Source organism: Eretmochelys imbricata, chromosome 10, assembly GCF_965152235.1.
Source record: "Eretmochelys imbricata isolate rEreImb1 chromosome 10, rEreImb1.hap1, whole genome shotgun sequence".
Classification (NCBI taxonomy): Eukaryota; Metazoa; Chordata; order Testudines; family Cheloniidae; genus Eretmochelys; species Eretmochelys imbricata.
In genome coordinates this window covers 54,282,654-54,296,092 of record NC_135581.1, presented here as the reverse complement: position 1 = coordinate 54,296,092, position 13,439 = coordinate 54,282,654, and the positions used below count along the sequence as shown (strand labels likewise).

Below are 13,439 nucleotides of genomic sequence, written 5' to 3'. Positions count from 1 at the left end.
ACTTAATTTTTTTTTTTTTTTTTAAATTGGGATGTTGAGATGTTGTCATGGGTTAGTGTTTGTGGGCCTTCAGTTTTCAGAAATCAGTTGACTGAAAACAGAGATCCTAGCACGCTGTTCCTAACATTGTGGGCAACATTATAAGAAATAAAGGAAACAATGAGAACGGCATGAATAGCAAGAGTGTAAGGGGAACAATGGGAAAAGAGACATCAGCAGATACACAAACTGCGGCAACATTATGCAGAGAACTAAAGAAAGGATGAGAGCATCAAGCTTGATTTGCTTAATGAAGAAGGAAAGCCACAGAAGAATGGTATGAAGAGGGGGACATTTGATCATGGGACAATTATGATTTTGATAGATAAAACCAGTTCTCTTCAGTGTCCCTGCCATGATAGTATTTTCCATTCCTGAAAGGTGAACAGTATATCTGAAGAACATACTTAAGTATTTTTTTTGGCCTGTCCATTTTAGTATCTAGTTGTAAAATAAAGCAAGAAATTAGTCTTCTGAATCACTGTTGGGCTGTGTGTCAGTTTCTGGTGTTCTAAATAAGATCCTATCTGCTGGATTTTGGAAGTTATCCTAGTCTTCAATAATAGTAAAATTCTGCTCTCACAGCCACAATCCAGCTTTCAAATCACACCTTGTCATCCCTACATGGACCTGCCTCACAGATGGGAGAGCAGAGTTTAGTCTACAGAACTGCAGAATGAAGGAATTAAAAGGAATATGAAAGAATGGACTACTTGCAATTAGTCACATGAAATGCTCCTGGGGAAGATTCCTGACACTAGCACCACATGGGAAATCTGGAAGCACAACTTGCTTAATTTTATGTCAGTCCCCTTGCCCCCCCCCCCCCTTTTTTGGAAATTCTATTGGTTTAATTCAGCAAAATGAAAACTGATATTGAATACATAATCTTCTGTAATGCTGATGATTTCTTGGAATTAGCTCAGCACAGCCCACTGACAGTTTTAATATTGCTTTCTTTGTTCCTTCCTCTCCCCCCTGCCTTACTGCCATCATTGCAGTTTTATCTCAACATCTTACTTTCCAAGATGAACTTTCACCACCTTTTCCCCTATGATGCCCCCCTAAACAGCAGCAATGGTGTAAAGGAAGGAAGCATTATATAGAAGATTTTAAAACTACTTATTCAAATGTGGGAAACAAAGAACAGAAGATATGATTTTTTTCAGTCTTTGCAGTGCCTTTCATTTCATCTCTGTTAGAGGTGGTACAATCAACTGAAAATCTGTAACGACTGATGGCTTTAAGACTTCTCTAGAATCTTTACCACAATTCCATCTCTGAAAACAGCATTTACTTAGCATGTAAACTTGAATCATGTGATTTCATCAAAAATTACTAATGCAAATATTAAGCTGATACACCTCAGAGTTTAGTGATGAGCTGACAGCTTAAGGGATAATTGCCAAAATGAGAATTGAGGGAAAATGTTACATTGAAAACTTGAGAATCCTGGTAATTTTGCAAAGCCATACAATGTGTTTTGGACCTTGCTGATAATATAGATCAAACTGAACTAAAGGTTCTGGCCCAGTGAATTCATGTACTAATTTAAGTCCTCTCGGTAATACTTCGAAGCTTTTTATGCACCCCCATTAGATCCTCTTAATGATTTTGCTACTGTTTCTTTAGAATCTACAACTGATTGTAAATAAATCACAAGTCATATTTAGAAAACCCAGGGCAACATTTTTAATGTTGTGTACTTCTTCCCAGATGTTAGTAAGCTGACTTGTATAATTTAATGTCAAAGCTAGTTAAGAAAGACAAGAGGTTCTTGTATAGCTGATCTAAAGATTTCTTGTCATTCTGATTTCATAAAGGAAGAGTTCCTAAGTGAATCAAAACAATAGAGAATTCAGTCTTACCTGAAGAAAACTACTAGTTTTTATTTGTGAGGAAGTAAACCTACAAGAGATTTTATTCTTGATAGTTAACAAGAAAAGGAGATATCAATACTAAAGCACATTAAGCTTATCAGCTCCTCTCATGCTGGAGAGAGAGAAAGGAACTAAATGATTATCTTTATTTCTAGGATTTGTGCTCACCTTTGATGTCTGTGACTTTGGCAAAGGTGACCTACATATATATGACACTAACTGCTGGAGCCTTTAACCTTTATATCTAATACACAATTTATTATAACTTTATAAACATTATATGACTATGTTGATGAACTGCAGACTACAGCCAGGGTTAGGAATAATTTAACATGTCTGATTCAGAATATTTTCCTGGCATCTTTATAACTACGTCTCCTTTTTCATGTTAACTAATCTTGTTTTGTAAGCCACAACAAGAATGCAAACATTGCTTCAATGTGGGAAAATATCACCTGTATATTTTTAAATTAATATTTGCTCATTGAAGCTTCCATAAGCTCCTGGCATTTTTGCAGGAGCAGTCCAAATCAGGTGCCCAATTTGGACAAAAGTCATTCCACAATTTAGGCCAGAGAGATAGAATACTATCAATACAAAGGTAAAGCACCTGCACAAGAGGTGCTTTAAAAAAAAGTTCTGCAAGAACTAAAAGTGTGAAAGGGTCAAATCAGCATCTCTATAATGTTTCCACTTGCAAACAGTTTCAATCATCTATTGCTTTGCCACGTATCTATATGGCATCTATTCCTTCGAGCTGACCCAGATGTTGGATATTACATAGTTAATTTACTAACAAGTACAACATGTTCGCTTAAAAACCCCTGAGAGATGCTCTAGCAGGCTGAACCTTGTAGGGAGACACTTTGCTAAGTGTCACAAGTCAACCCACAGTGTCCAGCCAAATACTTTTATGGCAGACAGCACTGAAGTGTCTCACCTGAAAATGAGAATATGAACTGAGAATGATTAGTACTAGTAACTATGAAGATTATTATATCAAATAAGTTTCACTTGCTAGCTGTCTCCTAATTGTTCTGCTGGTAATTGGTTAATACTTATGAGGAAACTGTGCACCAGTTAGGTTTTGAAAAAATGTCAAGTATTATTGTAAGATATTAATAGCTTTTAGTTAACTGGATTACATCAATCCATTATTGCCACAAACTATCAAACAATAGAAATCTCCCAGTAATTCTGGAAATGGTAATGAAGTTATTCTCTTCTGTCTCAGACAAAATTAAGCAAAGTCTTATGGTCTAGTTTGATTTTGAACAGTGCCTTAAAGGTTTATTGGAATTCCACATTTATCTCAAAATTAGAACATTTTTTCAGATAGATAGTTAATTTTTTTTAAAGCAAATTCACTCTGGGACATTCAAATGAAGCTGTGTTGTTCTTTCAGGCTCACACATCACCAGTAACAAGGAGTCACAAACAGAATCCAGCTCAGAATCTCATAGCTATGTTGATTTTACAGGATTGACAGGAGTTTGCTGCAGTAAGAACTTATCACTGAAGAAAGCATGAAATGCACAAGAGTCAAATTTATTGATTAAGAAGGTGCCATTGGACTGCACTTTGAGTTACATACCACCACAATGGAGAATAAACTTTAAATCTGATCATGCAGCTAAAGCAGCCAGACTATATAAAGGGCTAAATTGCCAGAAAACTGTTTTGTTAATTCTTATTAAAAGGCACACAAGAAGTGATGGCCCTCCTACACCGAAACAAGAACCATCAATGTACAAAATGTACAGTCTTCTCCATTCCTGAATGGCATACAACCACTGGTAGATGCAAAAATTTTCTGCACTGTTTGAATCACAAACAATCCCCATGACATAAAACCAATTTCTACATTCGCTACAATTATTTTTAAGAGCTACTGATTTTATGTAGCACAGCAATGTCAAGTAGACAAAACTGCAGAGCGAGACCAAAAGATAATTAATATGATTCATTTAGCCAATGAGCAAACTCTCAATAGCTACCCCCTTGAAGAAAGCAGTGCACTTTCACCTGAAAATTCAGCTGTGTTGGCTACAACTTTATCACCACAGTTCAGTTACATCTGAGACACTAGTTTCTTAAACATGTACTCCAGAGGGTTCCCTCTCCAGGTCATGACAGACTTCCCTCTACAGTTCTAAAAAGTCATGACATAGCTCCTGGTGCTTGAGTCAAATTATTTTCCTTATAAGGTTTAGTCTCTGTTACATGTTGAAACTGGACACTAACAAATCAGTGTCTCCTAATTAATTAAGTGATCAATGTTTCTAATAGACAGTAAATATCAAACATTTGGAAGAAAGTTACATGATTGGAGCTAGACATTCCTATCAGTAAGGGCAGGTACATTTTGAACACGGCCTTTTCCATAGGAGTATTTCTCTTCTGGAGAACCTAACTCAGTCAAAATATTTCTCAATATAGACTGCAGAACAGAAGACTATATACAAAGGGAAGGTTTTGTAAGAGTAACAACCAGCAGAGAATACTTTGTGTGGAGTAAAAAGATAAGAACAATCAAGGTTAATGAGAGAAAACTGGAAAGAGCCCGCTTTAACGTGAAAATAAAAGATAATTAGAAATTAAAAAGAATAGGGGAGATTAAGAAATGAGAAACTCACGTCCATGCAGTTCCTAACGTGGCACTTTCAGATGATGCTCTTTAAGAGACTGTATACACTGCATTGACATTTAAAATCCCAAATACCATGAGCAAGTTTTCCTCTCACTACATGTGTGGAGTATGCTGTGTATCAGCTGACAACTGTTCTTTACCTCAGAGGTTGCTGCATTTCAATGGGCAAGCAATCCCTGTGTGTACACATTTTATGAGACATTTGGATAAACTTGAAAGATATTACTTAAGTATGTAACATGAACAGGATTTGAATATTTGCTCAAGATGCAAAAGTTCAGAAGTTATTCTATAAAAGAACTTCCCAGATCTATTAACTAGGCAGGAGGAGAGAGATGATTGCAACTGGATTCTTATCAGCAATATTCTATTCACTGATGAACATGTAGCTATATTTAAGAAGCAGGTATTTTTAAGGACTGTGTAACACAATTGTAAGTCATTTACAAGAAGAATTTCAAGCCCTGCATAAGATATTGTCTGCAAAATACATGCTGATTTAAGGGAAAATCAAATTTTGGGTCAACTAAACTTCAGTATCTCTTTAAACATTCATTCAGATTAAACAGTCAAGATAGACAAAACAGTCTAGTGAAGCTTCATGCATGAAAGCACTATCATCTAGAAGCTACAAGAACATGAAACTAATAACAGGAGTAATAAGCAGCATCAGTTTGAAGGAAGTCAGAATATTGCTGACTCGCGAATTAGCTACAGAATAATTTGACACATTTTGCTCACAAATGCTTACAAAGCAGAAAAAAAGAGAGCCCACTACTACAATTTCTGCTTATGCAGTTTCTAAACAAAAATCTTCAGTACATGATCCCTAACCTGCTGCTCTAACAGTGTTGGACCCACTATGTTATTTTATCTCCTAACGTACTTCCTTAACAAAGCACCTCAACCTATATTTTTATTTCAGTAACAGAAGAACAAATTAAAATTAAACTTAGCTATGTTTAGTATGCCCTGATAATGCAGTTCACGCTCAAAGTTTTAACGAAAGACTGGGGGGAAAAACGAATAATTTTTCTCTGGTTCTCACCCATTCCTCCCCACAAGCAGCCACAAGTACTTCTTTTCTTCTTGGAACAGTGAGCTTCGTTTTCTTTCAATACCTGTCCATCACTTTACCTGTATAATTAATTGAAGCTTGATCTCTTAGAAGCTAAGTTTGCTATATAGATAGCTACAGTAATGAAGGTCAGACAACTTCCAAGAGATGAAATTCACATCACATGGCTGGTGTGCAGTTCTGCTCCCTTACAAGAGCCAAAGTTTGGCTTTTCAGTGACTTTCATATTCCAGGTGTCCCAAAGCACACAAATTTGGATGTCAAAACCAGATTTTCTGCACAGGAAAGTATCATTAAAATCCAATTCTTACTCTTTTGATAGAGGCAGTAGCAGCATTAATGTTTCAAAATTAAATATACAATTGTTATTTGAAGGTCCATTTCTAGAATCTATGGACAAAAACACTTGGCCACTGACACGTTAACAATATATCAGTTTGTTTCATAGTTTGGAGTATCAGTAAATCAGCTATAGATTGAGTCTTCACATCCTATCCATTACCATCTCATTGTTTGAGGCAGGTCCTTTAGATCAGGGTTCAAATAAACTAGCAAACCAATATAGTAAAGTTTGCCTTCCTACTGCCCTTGCTTAACCTGGTTTGTGGTTAAGTAGCTCAGATCAATAGAACTAGAGATTGGACACCTATCCAAGTACTAAAAAACAAAAAACCTTGGTACAGAGATTGCGTCCTTCCTCTCTTTGGAATCTATACCACAGTTGGTTCTATAGTTAAAACTAGAGACCATCAGAAGTCATAAGATTCACAAGCAAACAGCAGTTGTTTGTACAAAATTAAGAGTGTGGTACAAGGAAGAGGACTTTATACATTCAGTCCTGGATCAGCATAGGATCACTTGGAAGTAGTGGTAGCTTTAAAGTACCTCTTCTGAACCAATATGGCTAGAACTAAATATTGTATAACAGAAACTAGACAGTCTTATCTTTCCACATGTATAGAGCATTCATTTCTAGCCCTAGCAAGCCCTAATGATCTTAGTCACTACCTTGTCAACAACTTGATGCTAAAGGATTATGCATCATGTTGGATGGAGTTCAATCTTTCAGATCAGTAAATCCATTCCATTCTAACACTAGCAGTGATTTTAAAGTGACTTCACAGCAAGACAGGATGTGTGGTGGATTAACAGTAATGGCTTCAGGTGTAGTAAGTTTTTCTAAGTACTGGCCCTGGACCAATGATCAGATAAAAAGTTCTATTTTCGGTTTAGAAAAATTGTTAACTTTTAGTTCCAATCTCTTTTGATCACTTATACTATCTAGAAAACACTGCTTTACATTTTTCCACAGCATGTAAGAGAGAACATTAAGTTAGTTATCTTAAGTCAGTTCAAGTTGCCTTTAAAATTTATAAACTTTTTGTAACGACAACAACATCATTTTCAGCTTTGGTAACACTTTCAGAAGAACTGTGACTAGAAAGAAAAGGAGTACTTGTGGCACCTTAGAGACTAACCAACTTATTTGAGCATAAGCTTTCGTGAGCTACAGCTCACTTCATCGGACGCATACTGTGGAAAATACAGAAGATGTTCTTATACGTACAAACTATGAAAAAATGGGTGTTTACCACTACAAAAAGTTCTCTCCCCCCACCCCACTCTCCTGCTGGTAATAGCTTATCTAAAGTGATCACTCTCCTTACAATGTGTATGATAATCAAGGTGGGCCATTACCAGCACAAATCCAGGGTTTAACAAGAACGTGGGGGGGGGGGTGTAGGTAGGACAAAACAAGAGGAAATAGGTTACCTTGCATAATGACTTGTAAGGAGAGTGATCACCAGCAGGACAGTTGGGTGGGAGGAGGTATTGTTTCATATTCTCTGTGTGTATATAAAGTCTGCTGCAGTTTCCACGGTATGCATCCGATGAAGTGAGCTGTAGCTCACGAAAGCTCATGCTCAAATAAATTGGTTAGTCTCTAAGGTGCCACAAGTACTCCTTTTCTTTTTACAAGTAGTCTGTATTCACAAAAAGAACAGGAGTAACACGGCTGTTACTCTGAAACATGTGACTAGAAAAATAGCATTTCCAAATTCAACCAAGTGGCAGAGAGTTACCCAAATTAAAACACCATTATATGTTTTACTGCACCTGAGCAAAACCCTGTTTGAATTGCTTGTAAGTTTGTGACATGAGGTAAAAAAAAAAAAATGAAATATCCATTAATCTTTATCAAGTACTAACTACCTGTTAAGTTTCAAGTCCTTCCCACCCTTCAGAAAGTAATAAAAATGCCTTGCTTCATAAGCATCTTGTAACTCTAAAAATAGCTTTCACTGATGAGGAAATTGCATTAAATTCCATTTCGTAATAGCAATACTGAACTCTAGGTAATGCACTGTACAGCAGTTATTGCTTTAAGTTGGGTAAAGGCACTTTGGCTTTGTGCCTCAGAATATAGCCCAAGGCGTTATAATCATCTTGAAGCTCACCACCTAGAATGTCTTATTGCTTAATAAACCAGTCATTTAAGGTGGCTAACAAGAACACAGCTGTGCAATTAACAGACTTGGCACCAGATTAAGCACAGATATGCTGGAAGAGATGGAGTTGTTTATGAATTTTATGCTGAAAATACTGTTAGAAGATTAGTAGTAATCACTTTAAATCAACATAATGATCATTAGTGTTTATCAAATCATTAGTACAAAGAACTTCTACTTGGAAAACAGAGGAGAGAGTTGCAAGTTGTATGTACTCACCTACCCTGGTAGTTTCCACTGAAGAAACTTGGGCATAACTGAAAAACATCTTAAGTGTCTGTTTCAGTTGTTAAATACATGTGATAATGCAGCCACTCTGTATCTATAGCCTAACTAAACACAATCATCATTTAAAGAAAGATTTAGAGTTCAGCCAGCAGTTCCTCAACTGTGATCCACCACGATTTGATTCATACATGGTGCTGGGCTCCTCCTCGTTTCCAACTATTAAAATACGCTAGAAGTTAACACTAATTTCTTTCCTCATATTACTTTTTGATGTATGCAACTGTTCTAGTTGGGATACAGTTATTTAATATTCAATGGCAGGGGTAATCCATTAAATCATGAGGGAAGAGAAGGTGGTCCATGAGACTAGTTTCTGAAAAAAATTGGGAAACCTACATTAATACAAGGCCAGTGGAGTTTTGAGCAACTTCTATTGCTGTGCTGTGTAGAGAGCAAGAACGTAAGCATTCAGCTGAAGTTTGAAAAAAAATTTAAGTGAATTTAGTATTCCAGGGGCCAATAGATTGAACCTAGCTCACTATTTCCTGTAAGTTAGTGTGGTGTATCCATCTAAATATTCAGAACCTGTTACTATAAAAATTGGGACAGCCAACATTTATCTATTTTAATCTAGCAATCAACCCAGGATTTTATTTTTATTTTTTTGTCAGTTTTGACAAAAAAGGAAGCTCAAGATTAACAAGTTTCATCTTTTCTGTAGGGTAAACACTAGAAGCTGTTCCTACTCTCAACAGCTACATTTTGGAAATAAGGGGTTGTCTGTTCATATGATAGTACAGCACTGACCACGCTCTGAACTTTGTGATATCGTTCCGTTCTGCCTGCTGCCTGTTGAATTGACCGCATATTAAAGAACACACTCCACACCAATTCAAAATATGATTTTTGTATGTTTCAATCAAACCTACTCACAAGAACAGAGTAAGACTGAGCGGGAGGAACAACTCTGATATCATAATCAAAAAGGCTGACAAAGGAGGTGCTGTCGTTATCATGAATAAGTTGGAATATGAACAAGAGGCTGCTAGGCAGCTCTCTAACTCTTCTACAGGCCATTATCCTCTGATCCCACTAAGGATTACCAAAAGAAATTACACCATCTGCTCAAGAAACTCCCTGAAAAAGCACAGGAACAGATCTGTGCAGACACATGCCTAGAACCCCGACCAGGGGCATTCTATCTGCTTCCCAAGATCCATAAACCTGGGAATCCTGGTCGCCCCATCATCTCAGGCATTGGCACCCTGACAGCAGGACTGTCTGGCTATGCAGACTCTCTCCTCAGGCCCTACGCTACCAGCACTCCCAGCTATCTTCGAGACACCACTGACTTTCTGAGGAAACTACAATCCATCGGTGATCTTCCAGAAAACACCCTCCTGGCCACTATGGATGTAGAAGCCCTCTACACCAACATTCCACACAAAGATGGACTACAAGCCGTCAGGAACAGTATCTCCAGTAATGTCACAGCAGATCTGGTGGCTGACCTTTGTGACTTTGTCCTCACCCACAAGTATTTCATGTTTGGGGACAACGTATACCTTTAAGTCAGCGGCACTGCTATGGGTACCCGCATGGCCCCACAGTATGGTAACATTTTTATGGCTGACTTAGAACAACGCTTCCTTAGCTCTCGTCCCCTAACACCCCTACTCTGCTTGTGCTACATTGATGACATCTTCATCATCTGGACCCATGGAAAAGAAGCCCTTGAGGAACTCCACCATGATTTCAACAATTTCCATCCCATCATCAACCTCAGCCTGGACCAGTCCACACAAGAGATCCACTTCCTGGACACTACAGTGCTAATAAGCGATGGTCACATAAACACCACCCTATACCGGAAACCTACTGACCGCTATACTTACCTACATGCCTCCAGCTTCCATCCAGGAAACACCATACGATCCATTGTCTACAGCCAAGCTCTAAGATACAACCGCATTTGCTCCCATTCCTCAGACAGAGACAAACACCTACAAGATCTCTATCAAGCATTCTTAAAACTACAATACCCACCCGTTGAAGTGAAAAAACAGAACAAACAGAGCCCGAAGAGTACCCAGAAGTCACCTACTACAGGACAGGCCCAACAAAGAAAACAACAGAATGCCACTAACTGTCACCTTCAGCCCCCAGCTAAAACCGCTCCAGCGCATCATCAAAGATTTACGACCTATCCTGAAAAATGATCCCTCACTCTCACAGATCTTGGGAGACAGACCAGTCCTCCCTTGCAGACAGCCCCCCAACCTGAAGCAAATACTCTCCAGCAACCACACACCACACAACAAAAACACTAACCCAGGAACCTATCCTTGCAACAAAGCCCGATGCCAACTCTGTCCACATATTTATTCAAGTGACACCATCATAGGACCTAATCACATTAGCCATGCTGTCAGGGGCTCGTTCATCTGCACATCTACCAATGTGATATATGCCATCATTCACCAGCAATGCCCTTCTGCCATGTATATTGGCCAAACCGGACAGTCTCTACGCAAAAGAATAAATGGACACAAATCTGACATCAGGAATCATAACATTAAAAAACCGGTAGGAGAACACTTCAAGCTCTCTGGCCACTCAGTAAAAGATTTAAGGGTGGCAATTTTGCAACAGAAAAGCTTCTAAAACAGATGAGAAACCGCTGAGCTTGAATTAATATGCAAACTAGATACCATTAACTTGGGTTTGAATAAAGACTGGGAGTGGCTGGGTCATTACACATATTGAATCTATTTCCTTAAGTAACCTCACACCTTTCTTGTCAACTGTCTAAATGGGCCATCTTGATTATCACTACAAAAGTTTTTTTCTCCTGCTGATAATAGCTCATCTTAACTAATTAGCCTTTCACAGTTTGTATGGTAACTTCCAACTTACCTGCACGTGTATATCTTACTACATGTTTCATTCTAGGCATCCGATGACGTGAGCTCTAGCCCACAAAAGCTTATGCTCTAATAAGTTTCTTAGTCTCCCATAAGTCCTCCTTTTCTTTTTGCAGAAACAGCCTAACACAGCTGCTACTCTGAAAGCAAAACACAGCTGGGAGGGGGAGGGATAGCTCAGTGGTTTGAGGTTTGGCTGCTAAACCCAGAGTTGTGAGTTCAATCCTTGAGGGGGCCATTTAGGGATACGGGGCAAAAATTGGGGATTGGTCCTGCTTTGAGCAGCGGGTTGGATTAGATGGCCTCCTGAGGTCCCTTCCAACCGTGATATTCTATGATTCTATGAACCTAACTAATGATCTAGTACACATAACAGCTTTGCTTTTGAGATTTTATGTTAGATACGTTATTACTGCAGTTTCATACAGTAGTTTAACGTATACGTTACTGTAAAAGCACATCAAAGGCCAGTTCCTACCTCCAAACTTAGAGAAAGGGCGCCCAACAAAGAGCCTGGGCAGCCCAACTGAACCGTGGCCAAGGCTAGTTACACTTACCAAGTACGACGTTATCCTAAGCCACACGCCGCAGGCCACTGAGCGGCCGGCCAGAGACAGAGCAACCCCCCCGCCCTGCCCCTGCTCGGGGGATGACCCAAGAACGGGGCCGCCCTCCAACAATGAGCAAGGGACTGCCCAGCCGCCCCAGCACCCCCCGCCCCAGTCACACCCCTCCAGGGGGCACCTCTCTCCTCCCGTCCTCGCCCCCTCCCGCCACGGAGAGCTAGCAAGAGCAACTGGCCTCTCCCGCTCCCCGGCCCCCACCCCCGCCGCCCGGGCAGCCCCTCCCCAGCCACAGCGGCGTCTCCCAGCCCCTTGGGGGCTTCCGCCGCTCCGGCGGCGGGCGCGAGACGTACCGAACGGGGAATAAATCCTTCCAGGCGGCGGCTCCGAGTCGCCCGGGGCAGCGGAGAGACCCCAACGCCTCCCGGCCCCACCACCGCCCTGACCCGGAACCGGATAGGAGGGGCGATGGGAGGAAGCAGAGGCCGGAGAGCGGCGGGTCATAGGGCCCCGCGGGGGGAAACGGCCCGAGGCGTTGCACATGGGGCGCATGCGCAGCGAGTTCCGACCCAACCACCTCGGGCCGCGGGGAGAGCGAGATGGACGATGCTGTGAAGCGAGGCGCCGAGCCCCGCCAGTGGATGTGCGGGGGCATCGGCCGCCTCGCTACAGGATGGGGCCCCTGGGCGGGCGGCGCTGTGCGTCCCCCTAGCCGGGCAGCTGCCGGAGGAGGGAGGCTGGGCGCGCCCCCCAGGGCCCCGTTTGACAGGGGTTGAGGCAATGAACGCCCCAGTGGGCTGCACTGGGAGTTAGGCACCAAACTCCCATTGCAGAGCTGGGCCTCAGGCGCTGGGGTCTCCAGCCCTATCTATAAACAGGGCCCCGCGTCACATGGAGGGGAGGGGCTCCCGTACCCTGCTGGCAGGGGTGCTGGAACCACGTGTAAGTGAGGGTGCTGAGAGCCCTTGAACCAAACTGTAAACCCTGTACAAGCTGGAAACCACTTCAAATCAGGGGGTGCAGCAGCACCCCTAGTTCCAGCACCCATCCATGGTGTGGGCGTGTATCAGTGCCAAGGGCAGGTAGCTAGGAGTCAGGCTGGCTCCAGTCTTCACAGGGATGAAGCTGCTTCTCTCCCATCGAAATCAGGGAGAATGAAGCACCTAAATACCTTGGAGGATCTGGGTCTTGGTGCTCTATTCTCTACCCAAGCCCCAGGGGACTTTGTGACTGAAAAGCAGTAACAAGGCTCAGTGCTTATCATGCCAGTGAGAAATTATTCCCTATACTGCACATCAATTTAATAATAAAATTATAAACATTTACCAAAACGAAAAAAAAAGCAATGTGTCAGTCTTGTACCTCTAGAAGCTGGAGGTTCATATGAGGCTAGTGCTGTCTACCTTCAAGGCGTGGGGCAAGACCCACTTCACAAAAGCATTTTCCAAAGGATGAAGTGTCCCTGCCTTGCCCCTCCAAAAAAGCAAATACACAAAAATCACCACTGGAAAAAAAAGTAGTGGTCCATGCTCCATTCAGACAAATCTAAATAAATGCATCCACAAAG

General features: G+C 41.0%; 1 protein-coding gene across 5 annotated transcripts in view; it reads right to left on the bottom strand.

Annotated features, from left to right (window-relative positions):
- Positions 1-12,355, bottom strand: part of BNIP2 (BCL2 interacting protein 2) — a 32,083-nt gene extending 19,728 nt beyond the window's left edge. Inside the window, exons 1-2 of one of the 5 annotated variants that reach the window (XM_077827859.1) lie at positions 12,226-12,315; positions 8,377-8,434 (exon numbers count right to left, since the gene is read on the bottom strand). The gene's annotated coding sequence lies outside the window, so the exon portion shown is untranslated. Of the gene's footprint in view, positions 1-7,420; positions 7,443-8,376; positions 8,435-12,225 lie in introns of those variants that run through there. The other 4 variants (XM_077827860.1, XM_077827858.1, XM_077827857.1 and 1 more) reach the window with 4 other exon arrangements.
- Positions 12,356-13,439: the final 1,084 nt, after the last annotated feature.